Below are 14,694 nucleotides of genomic sequence, written 5' to 3' on the forward strand. Positions count from 1 at the left end.
ATACTGCGTGGCAAAAAATATTGCAATGACCGCAATTTTATTCTCCAGAGTCTTTGCTAAAAAAAATATATATATATAATGTTTGGGGGTTCTAAGTAATACTAATACTAATACTAAAAATACTGATTTTAACTTGTAAACAACATGTGTCACAAATAGGCTTGGTCCTTAAGTGGTTAATGCTACCTGTAAACAACAAGTACATACTGGAAGGATAAAAACACTTAACTTTAATAGGGCAAACATTCCAAGGCCGAGGGCTGCTTTCCAAGACTTAAATTAGGAGGGAATATTGGCATAGAAGAACACAGAAGAAGAAAAATAGGAATGCTTCTAAACGACTGTATGTGAACACACTGCAAAATATATTCCCATGACCAATACATTTAAAAGGCTAAAAATAAAACCTATGTGGCTCATGACAAAACCTATGAATAATAAGTGAAGAACATTTAAATATAAAAATGAAGGAACTCTGTCATCATTTAAAAGTTAGAAAGAATATAACACAATATGTAAAAAAGGAAAGCAAGGCCACAAAAGTTCAAAAAGGACAGGTTGCAAAACACAGCAGGACAAACACTCAAAAAAATAATAAGATATATTAACAGAGGTTAGGTCTGAGTATATGGGCCCTTTACAAAATAATTTAGAGATGGTGACTGGGGACAAAGATAAGGCCAATTTATTAAATACCTTCTTCAGCTCTGTGTATACAAAGTAGCATGGGGGAGCTCATGTCCATAATAGCGGTGATATTACCATAGCCCCAAATGAACCACTATGGCTGAAAATTGATATGGTTCAGAAATATTTAGACAGAATAAAGGTAAATAAAGCACCTGGATCAGATGGCATACACCCATGTGTAATAAAAGAGTTGAGTTCTGAGTTATTTTAAAGCCATTGTTTCTCATTTTTAGGGACTCTGGCATAAGGCCAATGTGTTGCTTATACTTAAAAAGGGATCAAAGTCTTTACCAAGTAACTACAGATGGGGTAGTTGAACTTGTATAGTTGGGAAGATACTGGCAAGTTTTTTAAAAGACCACACAGTTGAGTTTTTGTTAGAAAAAATATATATTTTAAGCAATAGACAGCGGGGATTCATGAAAAACAGTAGCTGGCAAGCAAATCTGCTTTCTTTTTTTAAGGAAGTAAGCAAAAATTTAGAAAAAGGAGTGACTGTGCATATAGTATACTTGGATTTTGCAAAAGTGTTTGACACAGTTCCCTACACACAGATAATGTGTAAGTTAAAGCGGTAGTTAATCCAAAACCGAAAGTGTAATACATCACAGCTTACCAATCAATAGATGTGATGGATGTATTAGTTTTGTTTTCTTAGGCTTTCTTCCCTCTGTTTTCATGTGGCGATCTAGCCAGTAAAACAAGTCCTGTATTAGAGTGCATCCACTCTGGATGAATGAGAACAGGAGGTACAGTAGACAGCAGCATTGTCAGTCTATGGGGAAGGGCAGTGTTAAATGTATTAGTGGATTTAAATATACTAACAAATTGAAACCAAACTCGAGCTAACACTTTAAAATCAGTTGCAGCTAAATTTTTTTTTTCCTTTTGGGGTAAAGGATTTACATGAATAAATAAAAACTGATCATTTAAGCACCCCTGTCTGTCTTAAATGGTTTGTCTTATCCATGTAAACTGATGCATTCTGCTGGAGAGCTTGTGCTTTTAAACGACAACAGATTTTCTGGCTGGATTACTACATGAAAATAGAAGAAAGGCCAAATTTCTCTTGACAGGGACAATGCGAGCTACCATTAATGCCTGGGATAATGCTCAGGAATTACTGGCACGTTCTTCCTCTCCTTATCACTGGCTTCGCAGCTGTGGTTCAATCCCCGTTTTTCCCCATTTTCTTTCTATACCTGATCCCATTATATGGGCGTCGAAGGGAGTTAAAACTTTAGGTGACATCACTAGAGGAGACAAATTGTCTCAATTTGTGGATGTGAAACAAAGATTCAACTGCATTTATCTCCCAGTTTGGTTCCACCAGGGTGGTAGTTAAGTCCTCCCCTTTCTAGAATGTCCTATTGGACAAGTCCATGAAAACATTTTTTTCAGAATTATACAAGGAATTCTTCCCTGTTTCTCCTACCTCGGTAACCAAGTGTAGGGAACAATGGGTGGTGGAGGTTCCAGATTTGGGGGGAGAAGACTGGCATGATATGTGGAGCTTCCCTTTACCCATTTAGTATCAGCAATGGTTTGGTTAATTCACTTTAAATTTCTTCATAGGATATATTATACTCCAGCAAAATTATCTAAAATTTACCTGGGGACTTCAGCGCTGTTCACACTCTCCAGCCAATTTCGGTCATATTTTTTGGCACTGCCCAGTAGTTCAGGAGTTCTGGCCTACTGTTGTGCACTGTATCACAGAGATTACCTCCGTGCTGGTGACTATGACAGTGATAATTTGCCTTGACATCAAGTAGGGCTTGACATCAACTAGGGCTCAGCGCACCTTGCTTAGCCTGCTTTTATTCTATGTTCTCAAGGCCCTGATCCTCTTCTGGAAAAAGCCAATGACACCCTCCCTATCTTATTGAAAAGTACTCATAAATAAAGTGACCTCGTTCTATAAAGCTACATATTTGAGCAGGGGCTGCCCAAAGAAGTTTGATAAGGTTTGGAAGATGTGGTTGGAGAGCCCTGCCTCTGTCGCATAAGACAGGCCTAGTAATGGGTACTCAGGTGGAGACTTGATGGAAGGTGATGAATAATAGTTACACCTTGCTCTAACAAACTTTTCTCTAAGTACTGGGGATTTATTTAGACCTGATTATTACATAACAGGTACATAAATGTGTGATTCATTGTATTAATATCTCAGAGGCTGCAAAATGTTTCACTATATATATTATTGCTTTGGTTATTCTTACCCCCTCTGGGGGACTTACATTCAGGAGGGGGGGGGGGGGTTTAAGGACAGTTTTCTATTGTTTTATTTCCGCCTTGTGTGGCGAGATGTTTTTGTTATGAATTTTGCATAAAATAATAAAAAGAAATTTGACAAAAAAGAAAATAGAAAAAAGAAAGCCTAACATTAATTCAAGGAAAAAAATGTAACAAACACTGTAGCGTTCCACAGATTACAGCATCAATCACACTCAGCAGGGCTGAATATGTTTGCACATATCTAACAATCATACTCTAATGTCCGTAATAAATAAGCATGAGAAGGAAGTGAAACAGTGTCCATGTGCTGCTATGATTACTAAGTGAGTCTAAACCAATACAAGTCCAATATATTCAATTCAATGTGACTTGACAAGCGGTGGTACTCCCAGTGCTTGAATAGGTAAGAGTGGACTAAAAATCCTTCACCACACCTCCAGTGTACCCCGTGGAAATGGGCACTCACCAGATACACAATAGATCATAGGCACTTGTATGTTTACTCCAAAAGCTCCTCATCACTTAGTGGCCAGTCATAGTTCCTTGGGTTGTAATACCTCCCCTAATCCGATCTGTAGCCTCTTGCTTTTCCCTCGGACATCCGGATCACATGATACCGAGCCACCAATAGAGGAGAAGCAAATATAGGACACCGATAGTGTAATACCGTTTTAAAACTTTTATTCAACATATACTACACACATCTGATTCCCCCCATCCAAATCTGCTAACATCAAATCAAATATCCATAAGCATGTATATAATTCAAGGATACCAGATGCTACGCTACCTCACCGCGTCTGCTGAAATCCTCCCGGCATTAAGCAGCGAGTTCCGGAAATGCAGCGATCGCGTCTGGAGTATCCACGGAGACAGTGTGCTTACGTCCTGACGCGTTTCGTCATAGAGACTTCAACTTGAGGATTAACATTACTGCAGCCTTCACATCTAAGAACTGGTAAGCTGCACTATAATAAATATCTGCTTTTGGGTTTAATACTGCTTTACAGGCTTGGAAAATTCAGCTTGTAAATGGAGAGAAACCTGGCTACAAGACCGTATTCAGAGAGGAGTGATTAATGATTCCTACTCAGAATAGTCTAAGGTTAATAGTGGTGTACCACAAGGTTCAGTGGTGGGACCTTTACTTTTTAATATGTTGATGAGTAATATAGAGTCTGGGATTAAAAGTACAATTTCAGTATTTGCAGATGACACCAAGCTATACAGTGGAATAACGTCCTCAAAGGATGTCCCCACTTACAAGGCGGACCTCAATGCACTCTTTATTTGGGCAATGAGGTGACAAATGAGGTTTAATGTTGATAAATGTAAAGGTATGAATTTGGGGGCTAAAAATATGCATGTATCATACATACTAGGAGGATTACAACTGAGGGAATCAATGGTGGAGCAGGATCTGGCTGTTCTAGTAGATCATATACTTAATGAGAGAGAGAGAGACATAATTTTGCCCCTGTACAAATCATTAGTAAGACCTCATCTAGAATATGTAGTTCAGTTTTGGGCACCAGTTCACAAAAAGGATATTGGAGAACTGGAGAAAGTTCAAAGAAGGGCAACCAAAATGGTAAGAGTTTGGCTATGAGGAAAAATTAGCTGAACTGATTGGGTGGGATATGATCATAATGTATAAATACAACCATAAGTGGTCCATATACTAAAATTGGTGTAGAGTTATTCACTTTAAGGACATCACAAAGGGCAAGGGAGCACTCTTTACTGCTGTAGGAAAAGAGATTTAACCTCCAAATAGGGAAACCCTTCCTCACAGTAAGCACTCATCCTTGTAATGATCCTTTCACCAAGCTTAAGGGAACCACTCTATCTAGGTTTCTCAGTAATATTGGCTGGATTGACTTTTGGAAAAGGATTGATCTTTGCTTAGGCAATCCAGCCTGTGCCCCACTGACTCCAAATTCCAGTATACAGTGCCTTGCAAAAGTATTCGGCCCCTCTTGAACTTTGTGACCTTTTGCCACATATCAGGCTTCAAACATAAAGATATAAAACTGTAATTTTTTGTAAAGAATCAACAACAAGTGGGACACAATTATGAAGTGGAATGAAATTTATTGGATATTTCAAACTTTTTTAACAAATAAAAAATTGGGCGTGCAAAATTATTCAGCCCCCTTAAGTTAATACTTTGTAGCGCCACCTTTTGCAACCTCATCGAGAATAACCTCCTTGATCCCCTTCAGTCTGGATTTCGCCGGCAACACTCCACAGAAACTTCTCTCCTAAAACTTACAAATGACTTACTAACAGCAAAAACCAATGGTCACTACTCGATACTCTTACTCTTGGACCTCTCGGCTGCCTTTGATACTGTTGACCACCCCCTCCTTCTCAAAAAACTCAGTTTGCTCGGTCTCCGTGACTGTGCTCTCCACTGGTTCGAATCTTACCTATCTCGCCGCACCTTCAGTGTCACTTACAATTCCACTTACTCCTCTGCAATTCCTCTTACTGTTGGGGTCCCCCAAGGTTCTGTCCTTGGACTGCTACTATTCTCAATCTATACCTCCTCTCTGGGTCAGCTAATAGCCTCCCATGGCTTCCACTACCATTTCTATGCTGATGACACCCAAATCTACCTCTCTACCCCTCAGCTCACCCCATCAGTCTCCCCCCGCATCACTGATCTACTAACAGACATATCAGCCTGGATGTCTCACCACTTCCTCAAACTGAATCTATCTAAAACCGAGCTCATAATATTTCCTCCTCTATGTGCCCCTTCCCCGGAATTCTCTGTCAAGATCAATGGAATAACTATTAGTCCTTCCACACATGCCAGGGTGCTAGGGGTAACCCTGGACTCTGCACTGTCCTTTCAGGCTCACATCCAATCCCTGTCCAAATCATGCCGCCTTAACCTCCGTAACATCGCTAGAATATGGCCCTTTTTAACCAATGACACCACCAAGCTTTTAATTCACGCCCTGGTTATCTCTCGCCTCGACTATTGCAACTCCCTCCTCATTGGATTACCCTTACATAGATTATCCCCCCTTCAATCCATAATGAATGCAGCTGCAAGACTTATCCACCTTACCAACCGTTCAGTGTCCTCCAACCCTCTCTGCCAATCCCTTCATTGGCTTCCACTCACCCAACGAATAAAATTCAAAGTGCTAACAATAGTTTACAAAGCCATCCACAACTCTGCCCCCAGCTACATCACTAACCTGATCTCAAAATATCAACCTAGCCGCTCTCTTCGGTCCTCCCAAGACCTCCTGCTCTCTAGCTCCCTTGTCACCTCTTCCCATGCTCGCCTCCAGGATTTCTCCAGAGCTTCTCCCATTCTTTGGAACTCACTACCCCAAACTGTCTGACTGTCCCCTAATCTATCCATCTTTAGACGATCCCTGAAAACCCTTCTCTTTAAAGAAGCCTACCCGGCTACTAACTAATAACGCTGTTTCACTTGCTCCATCAGCTCATCCCCCACAGCTATTGCCTTTTGTATCAATTGACGCTCCCTTTTAGATTGTAAGCTCTAACGATCAGGGCCCTCTGATTCCTTTTGTTCCAAATTGTAGTGTAACTGTAATGTCTGCCCTCATTTTGTTAAGCGCTGTGCAAACTGTTGGCGCTATATAAATCCTGTATAATAATAATTTTGCTGCGATTACAGTTGTAAGTCATTTGGGGTATGTCTCTATCAGTTTTGCGCATCGAGAGACTGAAATTTTTGCCCATTCCTCTTTACAAAACAGCTCGAGGTTGGATGGAGAGCGTTTGTGAACAGCAGTTTTCAGTTCTTTCCACAGATTCTCGATTGGATTCAGGTCTGGACTTTGACTTGGCCATTCTAACACCTGGATATGTTTATTTGTGAACTATTCCATTGTAGATTTTGCTTTATGTTTTGGGTCATTGTCTTGTTGGAAGACAAATCTCCGTCCCAGTCTCAGGTCTTTTGCAGACTCCATCAGGTTTTCTTCCAGAATGGTCCTGTATTTGGCTCCATCCATCTTCCCATCAATTTTAACCATCTTCCCTGTCCCTGCTGAAGAAAAGCAGGCCCAAACCATGATGCTGCCACCACCATGTTTGACAGTGGGGATGGTGTGTTCAGGGTGATGAGCTGTGTTGCTTTTACGCCAAACATAACGTTTTGCATTGTTGCCAAAAAGTTCGATTTTGGTTTCTTCTGACCAGAGCACCCTCTTCCACATGTTTGGTGTGTCTCCCAGGTGGCTTATGGCAAACTTTAAACTACACTTTTTATGGATATCTTTAAGAAATGGCTTTCTTCTTGCCACTCTTCCATAAAGGCCAGATTTGTGCAGTATACGACTGATTGTTGTCCTACGGACAGAGTCTCCCACCTCAGCTGTAGATCTCTGCAGTTCATCCAGAGTGATCATGGACCTCTTGGCTGCATCTCTGATCAGTCTTCTCCTTGTATGAGCTGAAAGTTTAGAGGGACGGCCAGGTCTTCGTAGATTTGCAGTGGTCTGATACTCCTTCCATTTTAATATTATCGCTTGCACAGTGCTCCTTGGGATGTTTAAAGCTTGGGAAATCTTTTTGTATCCAAATCTGGCTTTAAACTTCTCCACAACAGTATCTTGGACCTGCCTGGTGTTTTCCTTGTTCTTCATGATGCTCTCTGCTCTTTAAACGGACCTCTGAGACTATCAAAGTGCAGGTGCATTTATACGGAGACTTGATTACACACAGGTGGATTCTATTTATCAGCATTAGTCATTTAGGTCAACATTGCATCATTCAGAGATCCTCACTGAACTTCTGGAGAGAGTTTGCTGCACTGAAAGTAAAGGGGCTGAATAATTTTGCACGCCCAATTTTTCAGTTTTTTATTTGTTAAAAAAGTTTGAAATATCCAATAAATTTCGTTCCACCTCTTGATTGTGTCCCACTTGTTGTTGATTCTTCACAAAAAATTACAGTTTTATATCTTTATGTTTGAAGCCTGAAATGTGGCAAAAGGTCACAAAGTTCAAGGGGGCCGAATACTTTCGCAAGTATGTCCAGAGGAATCTCGGATCACACTTGTGGTGTGGATCCTTGCTAAGCACTACCCTCATTTACCTAGGGCACATTGGAAACGGACTGCCTTCTGGTTCCCCTTTTTCCCTCTCACAACGCAAGAGAGGTATGTATTACTGAATATTTTCTAACACATGCACGTACCCAAGGCCTCTTACTATGCTAGGGGGCCTTTAAAGGGTTTCTTAGAGGTTTTTTTTTTCTCTGTAATGACTGCTGTTAAAAATGCACCCAGGAGTCAGGAAAGGCAGTTGGCCCATCAAGTGCAGCAGCTTGAATGGGAATATATATCTAACCCCTCAGATTTTACTAGGGAGGCTTGGCTCTCCGCTCAAGATATTCTTGACCACTTGGTTAACTCCTCTGCAGAATGTAAATTATTTTTTTTATAAATCAGCCTACTATGAAAAAGGGGAAATGAAGAAGGGGAACAGACTTGTTGCCTCCTGGCTAAATCAGTTAATGCCTATAAGACGTCCCAAGAGAGTGGGGTACTAAAAACTCCTGAGGGTACTTTGGTAAATTCTCCTGCACTGGTTGTGTCAAAATTAGTCAGGTTCAAATCTGTACTGTCCCAAAACTCACTATTCCTGTTCTTGAATTCGGTTGCCCTACCAGTACTTTTCCCCTGCCAAAGGAAATTTTTGGAATCTCCAATAACATTGGAGGAAGTTCCTTTTTTCAATGTCTAATTGCAATTTTATTTTCTTTTAAATCTGGGCAAACTCCTAACAGATCCAAACCCTTACAGACCAATATCACTGTGACAGGCCCATCTGAAAATACTAGCTAAGGTCCTTGCTAATAGATTAAACAAAGTAAAATCCAGTATAGTGCATTCTGACCAGGTGGGCTTTATGCCCCAGAAATCTGCTGCAGTTAATCTTAAGCGACTGTTTATCAATATGCAATATACTATCTCTTGATGCCAATAAAGCATTTAATACCATTGAATGGCAATACTTATGTATGACCCTGGAGAGATTCAGCTTTGGGGAAATATTTCTGTCTTGGGTTAAATTACTTTATCACTCCCCTCTGGAGACTGGAGGCCATTAGAATGGGAGGCAGAATCTCTGAGACCTTCCAGTTGGGCAGGGGGACTAGGCAGGGATGCCCACACTTGCCCTTATTATTTGCTTTTGCTATCGAGCCATTAGCAGCCCTGATAAGATCTAACCACAGCATAGTGGGTTTTAAATATGGCACTACAAATGAAACAATTATGTTGTATGCAGATGTTATGCTTCTGCTCCTAAATGACACAGATTTCTCTTTCTGAAATGTTATGTCCACTATCTCAAGGTTCGGAGGATACTCTGGCCTCAAAGTTAATTGGTCCTCCCTCTGCCTGGTCCAGGTTATTAAATACCTTGGTATAGTGATCTTGCCTAATCTTACTAATTGCTGTACAAATAACACTATACCTCTGTTACTACCCTTTTGAGACAAAGTTAAAATTTGGAACAGAGTATAGTTATCCTTGATCAGCAGAACAAATCTTATCAAGATGATTTTTACCAAGTTCTATATTTCCTGCATAATACTTTCATGGTTGTGCCCCTGTGAATCTTCTATATAGTCAACTGTATTTTTAAAGCATTGCTATGAAGGGACCAGATGCCCAGGATCAAGCTGAAACAACTGCAGATAGGGAGAGGTTGCTCTGTCAATTCCTTGGGTACACTAATTAGTAGACAGTTTATTTAATTCATAATCAAAATTCAGACAAATTTTTCATTATTCAGAAATTTGGATGTATGCGAATTACTGAATTACAATAGTAACAAATGTAAATGAATCTGAAATAATGAACCTAAATTTGAACAAAATTAGATTCGAATTCGAAAACAGATTTGAATCTAAATCAAATTTAAAAAAAATTAGAAATACATTTTCTAAAAAAGAATACAATAAAATAGAATAATAATTTTAAAGCAATAGAATTAAAAATGAAAGAATAGTAAAGAATATAATTGAATAGGGGTCATGGCCTGGCATGCAGCGAGGATGGCAGCACGATAGAGGAGCTCCGTCAAACCCTTTGGGTTTTAAGGGCTTAACGACAGCACATTACTGCAGTGAAATGGGCAGACTCACCCACCATAACCCAGGCACCCGTTCCCGATGGTCATCTTCTGTCTCCGGGCCCGAAGCATCCCAGACATCCTAAAAACCCAGCCGTGGCGCTCCGAGGCCTCAGGCAAGAGGGTGCAGCCTCGTGCAGAGGAAGACTTCAGTGAGGACTCACAGTTGGCTTATGAGGAAACGGTAAGGGACACAGCTACATCTGACCATCTGCCTGACCCTCACAGACATAACGAAAATAGCGGCAGGTATTAAAAGCACATTCTCCTCTGCTTACAGAACTTAAGGCAGATATCCTAGCCTTGTCTGAAAAAATGTCAGGAGCAGAGAAAGCAGGGAATCGAAGTGACAGAGAAATTACACATCTGGAGAAAGTCACTGACTCTCATTCAACCCACCTAAAAGAGATGAACCGCCACTTAGAGGACCTAGACAACAGGGGCAGAAGGCATAACATCAGGGTGCAGGGCATACCAGAAACAGTGGACTCAGAAGGTATTATCCCTGCCTTACAGTGAATGTTCAACAACCTAAAACAATGCCAAGCAGACACCCCAATTGAGTTTGAGAGGGCTCACAGGGCTCACAGGGCCCGTCCAGCCAACTCAGCTCCCCCAAAAGACATTATTTGCTGTCTCCCCAACTTCATATTGAAGGAAGAAATTATGGCAAAAGCCCACAAAAATTAACTTATCATTTTTAACGGAAAGGTGATCAGTTTATTCCAAGACCTATCATCGATCACTCTAAATAATCGGCGTGCTTTGCGACCCCTACTGGAAATGCTCCATAAACAAAATATACCATATAAATGGAAGTTCCTTTTTGCCTTGAACGTGACTTCTCAAGGCAAGCAATACTAGTTGCGCACACCTGATGTGCGGCAGATCTTTTGCGACAACTTACAGATACCAGTTGTGGATCTTCCAGACTAGTATAAGGACTTTTGTAATCCATCATTGGCTTGTAGCACACTGAGTTCTCCCTTGACCACATCAACTAAACCGCCTTTCAAAAAGGGGAAATTTCACAAGCAAAATCCATCGGGTCTGCACCACACCCCGTCACATACCAAAGCACCGAGGGCTTTAAAAAGGATATTGAAAATGACTCAAAATGGCAACTCATTGGACCATCTTGTACTCCTTGAATGCTACAAATCTCCACTCAATGAGTCCACGGTGAGTAAGATGTCTTTTGGAATCCCACATATACATCCCTACTCTGATACCTAATTAGGTCTCTTAAAGAGGAAGTAAACCCTCCTCAGGAAGTTGTACCTATAGGTAAGCCTATATTAAGGCTTACCTATAGGTACTGTAAATATCTCCTAAACATGCACCGTTTAGGAGATATTTACCTTTAATGCAGCCAGTGACGTCACTGGCGCATGCGCTCTGAAGGAACGGCAGATCGTGCCGTTCCTTCAGAGCCCCGTGCCGTGACCGTCGGCTCCCGCGCGCGTGCGCGGGAGTGACGTCACCGCGGCTCCGGCCAATCAGATGGCCGGATGCCGCGATCCCGGAAGACGGGCGACTATACATGTCGCCCGTCATACAGGTAAGCGGACGGCACGGCGGGGGCTCGTTCTAAGGTAAGTATTTCATAATGAGCTAGTATGCGATGCATACTAGCTCATTATGTGTTTCTCTTTCAGGATGTAAAGAAGAGAAAAAAAAATTTTCTCGGTGTACAACCACTTTAATAGATCTTTCTCCATTGACTTCTACGAACCCATAAACCAAGGAGTATGCCTGGGTTTGCGAGGAATAACTGGGTATATTGGTGAGCCATATGTAGGAAGCCCACACAGGAACAACCATCCTGGATATCTGACTTATTACGATCCTTTATGGGCCTTAAATATTGGGACACCCAAAGGTGACTTCAACACTATCTTTACTCCTGTCCATATACTCTCACCTTATATACCCAGTCACTCCTATGGTTTCACTTTTTTAGGAAGACAATCATGGACTTCCAAATATATACCTTTTTTGGTCAGGCCGCTATGAATATCATATACCAACAAGGCACTCACTGAGTTATACTTACTGAGTTATACATATTCTGCTTCTCAGAGCTTTATGCATTAGAATGTTGAATGTTACACTGGTAATGTGTTATACCTGTTTATATATATCTTCCTAGATTCAGAAGTCTTAACTAGCCAGATAAACATCGGTATATAGTGATACTCAGTGATACATTATTTACCACAAACTCATGGTTAATTGGTCAGCAGTTTTGACATGAAACATTTTGGTTATATTATTAGTCCCCATTTGGGGCTGATGCTGTCGTTTATACATTTTAAATAATAATTAATAATTTTGATAAGAGCCGGGGGAATACAATGAAACTCCTTCTAATGACACTGTTTTTGTTCCTTTATAAGTCGAGAGCTTAATACGTTCTCGCTCCTTCCTCCCACTTCCCCAACAGTGGGCACTGTGGTATACAGTATCTCACAAATTTGAATAGAAAAGATTGGAATAGAATAGAATAAAATAGAAAAGAATAGAATAGAAAATAAGAGAATAGAATAGAAAATCAACATAATAGAATAAAATAAAATAGAAATAATAAAACTGTTATATTCTTTCTATTTTATTCTATTCTATAATTTTTGTTTTTCAATAATTTTCTATTCTATTCTTTTATTTTCTATTCTACTCCTTTCTATTATTTTCTATTCTAATATTTTCAACTCAAATTCATTCTATTCAAACTCAAATTTCTAAACATGGTTATATTCTTTATATTTTATTGTATTATATTGTTTTTCTATTACAGTCTATTCTCTTATTTTCTATTCTATTATTTCCGATTATTTTGGGTTCCGTTGTTTTGATTCTATTTTAATCTAATATTAATCTAATATTTTCAAATTCAAATACAGCAATGTACAAGTACAATTTTACAAACAGTAAAAGCATAAAGTTAAAATCAATGAATGTTACATCACGTCATGTAAATCAAACTTGATCCAAACATCATAAGTATATATTCCATTGAACATTATATTCAGGGAAAGTGGAAAGTATGGGAGAAAAGTGGAGACTTAAGAAATAGAAAAGTAATGCTAGTGTCAGCAGGTTATGTAGATTGAATTAAATGTAGTTAAAATCCATCTGAACAAAGTTCAAAGAAAGAAAGAAAGAAAGAAAGAAAGAAAGAAAGAAAGAAAGAAAGAAAGAAAGAAAGAAAGAAAGAAAGAAAGAAAGAAAGAAAGAAAGAAAGAACCAAGGATACATCTAGGCACACTCATATTACTACACATGAGCAGACATCTTGAAGTTTCTTGGAACCAGAGCCACTCAACCAATCTATTATAAGAATCGGAATACTAGAATAGAACTCAAGGCCTCCATAATTTGTTGAATTTTTCTGTGTTTTCTGATGCAATGGCCACCAACTCTTCCAATGCATTGATTGAATCCACTGAATGCAACCAATCCATAACTGTGGGAGCTCGAGAAGATTTCCAATATTTAACAATGACAGATTTGGCCGCACCCAGCATATGCCTCACAAGCGATTTTTTATATCTTCTCAGGGAGTAATTTGATATATTCAGTAGACAACACTCTGGGGTAAATTTAAGCTTTGTCTCCATTATGCTATAGATCTATGAACGGACGGGATTCCATAAATTGTGTGAAAGTGGACAGTGCCACCATATACTGTATGTAGCATAGTGCCTATGTCATTACCACAGTGCCAGCATGTGTCGGGCATGTCTGGGTACCAAGCATGCATCTTGGCTGGAGTATTATACCAATTTGTCATTAGTTTGTATGATGTTTCTTGGATGCTGGAACTAATTGAGCATGAGCACTTGTGAGACAAAATTGAGCCACTGGTCATCTGTAAAAGTTGTTTTAAAAGCTAACTCCCACTCTTTCCTTAATTTGGCGAGGGTTACCACTTTGATGGCTTGCAATCAGTTATACATCAGCAAAGTTGGTTTGTCTATGGTCTCCCCATTAATGCACAATGTCTCAAAATGTGTCAGTTGTCTAAGGAAGCATTTGCATGGCAATGAACATACAGTCAGGTCCATAAATATTGGGACATCAACACAATTCTAATCTTTGTGGCTCTATACACCACCACAATGGATTTGGAATGAAACAAACAAGATGTGCTTTAACTGCAGACTTTCAGCTTTAATTTAAGGGTAATTACATACAAATCAGGTGAAAGGTGTAGAAACTACAACAGTTTGTATATGTGCCTCCCACTTTTTAAGGGACCAAAAGTGATGGGACAATTGGCTGCTCGGCTGTTCCATGGCAAGGTGTGTGTTATTCCCTCATTATCCCATTTACAAGGAGCAGATAAAAGGTCCAGAGGTAATTTCAAGTGTGCTTTTTGCATTTGGAATCTGTTGCTGTCAACTCTCAATATGAGATCCAAAGAGCTGTCACTATCAGTGAGGCAAGCCATCATTAGGCTGAAAAAAAAACAAAACAAACCCATCAGAGAGATCGCAAAAACATTAGGTGTGGCCAAATCAACTGTTTGGAACATCCTTAAAAAGAAAGAACGCACTGGTGAGCTCAGCAACACCAAAAGCCCTGGAAGACCACGGAAATCAACTGTGGTGGATGACCGAATAATTAT

Source organism: Pelophylax lessonae (assembly GCF_965119305.1).
Source record: "Pelophylax lessonae genome assembly, chromosome: 4".
Lineage (NCBI taxonomy): Eukaryota > Metazoa > Chordata > Amphibia > Anura > Ranidae > Pelophylax > Pelophylax lessonae.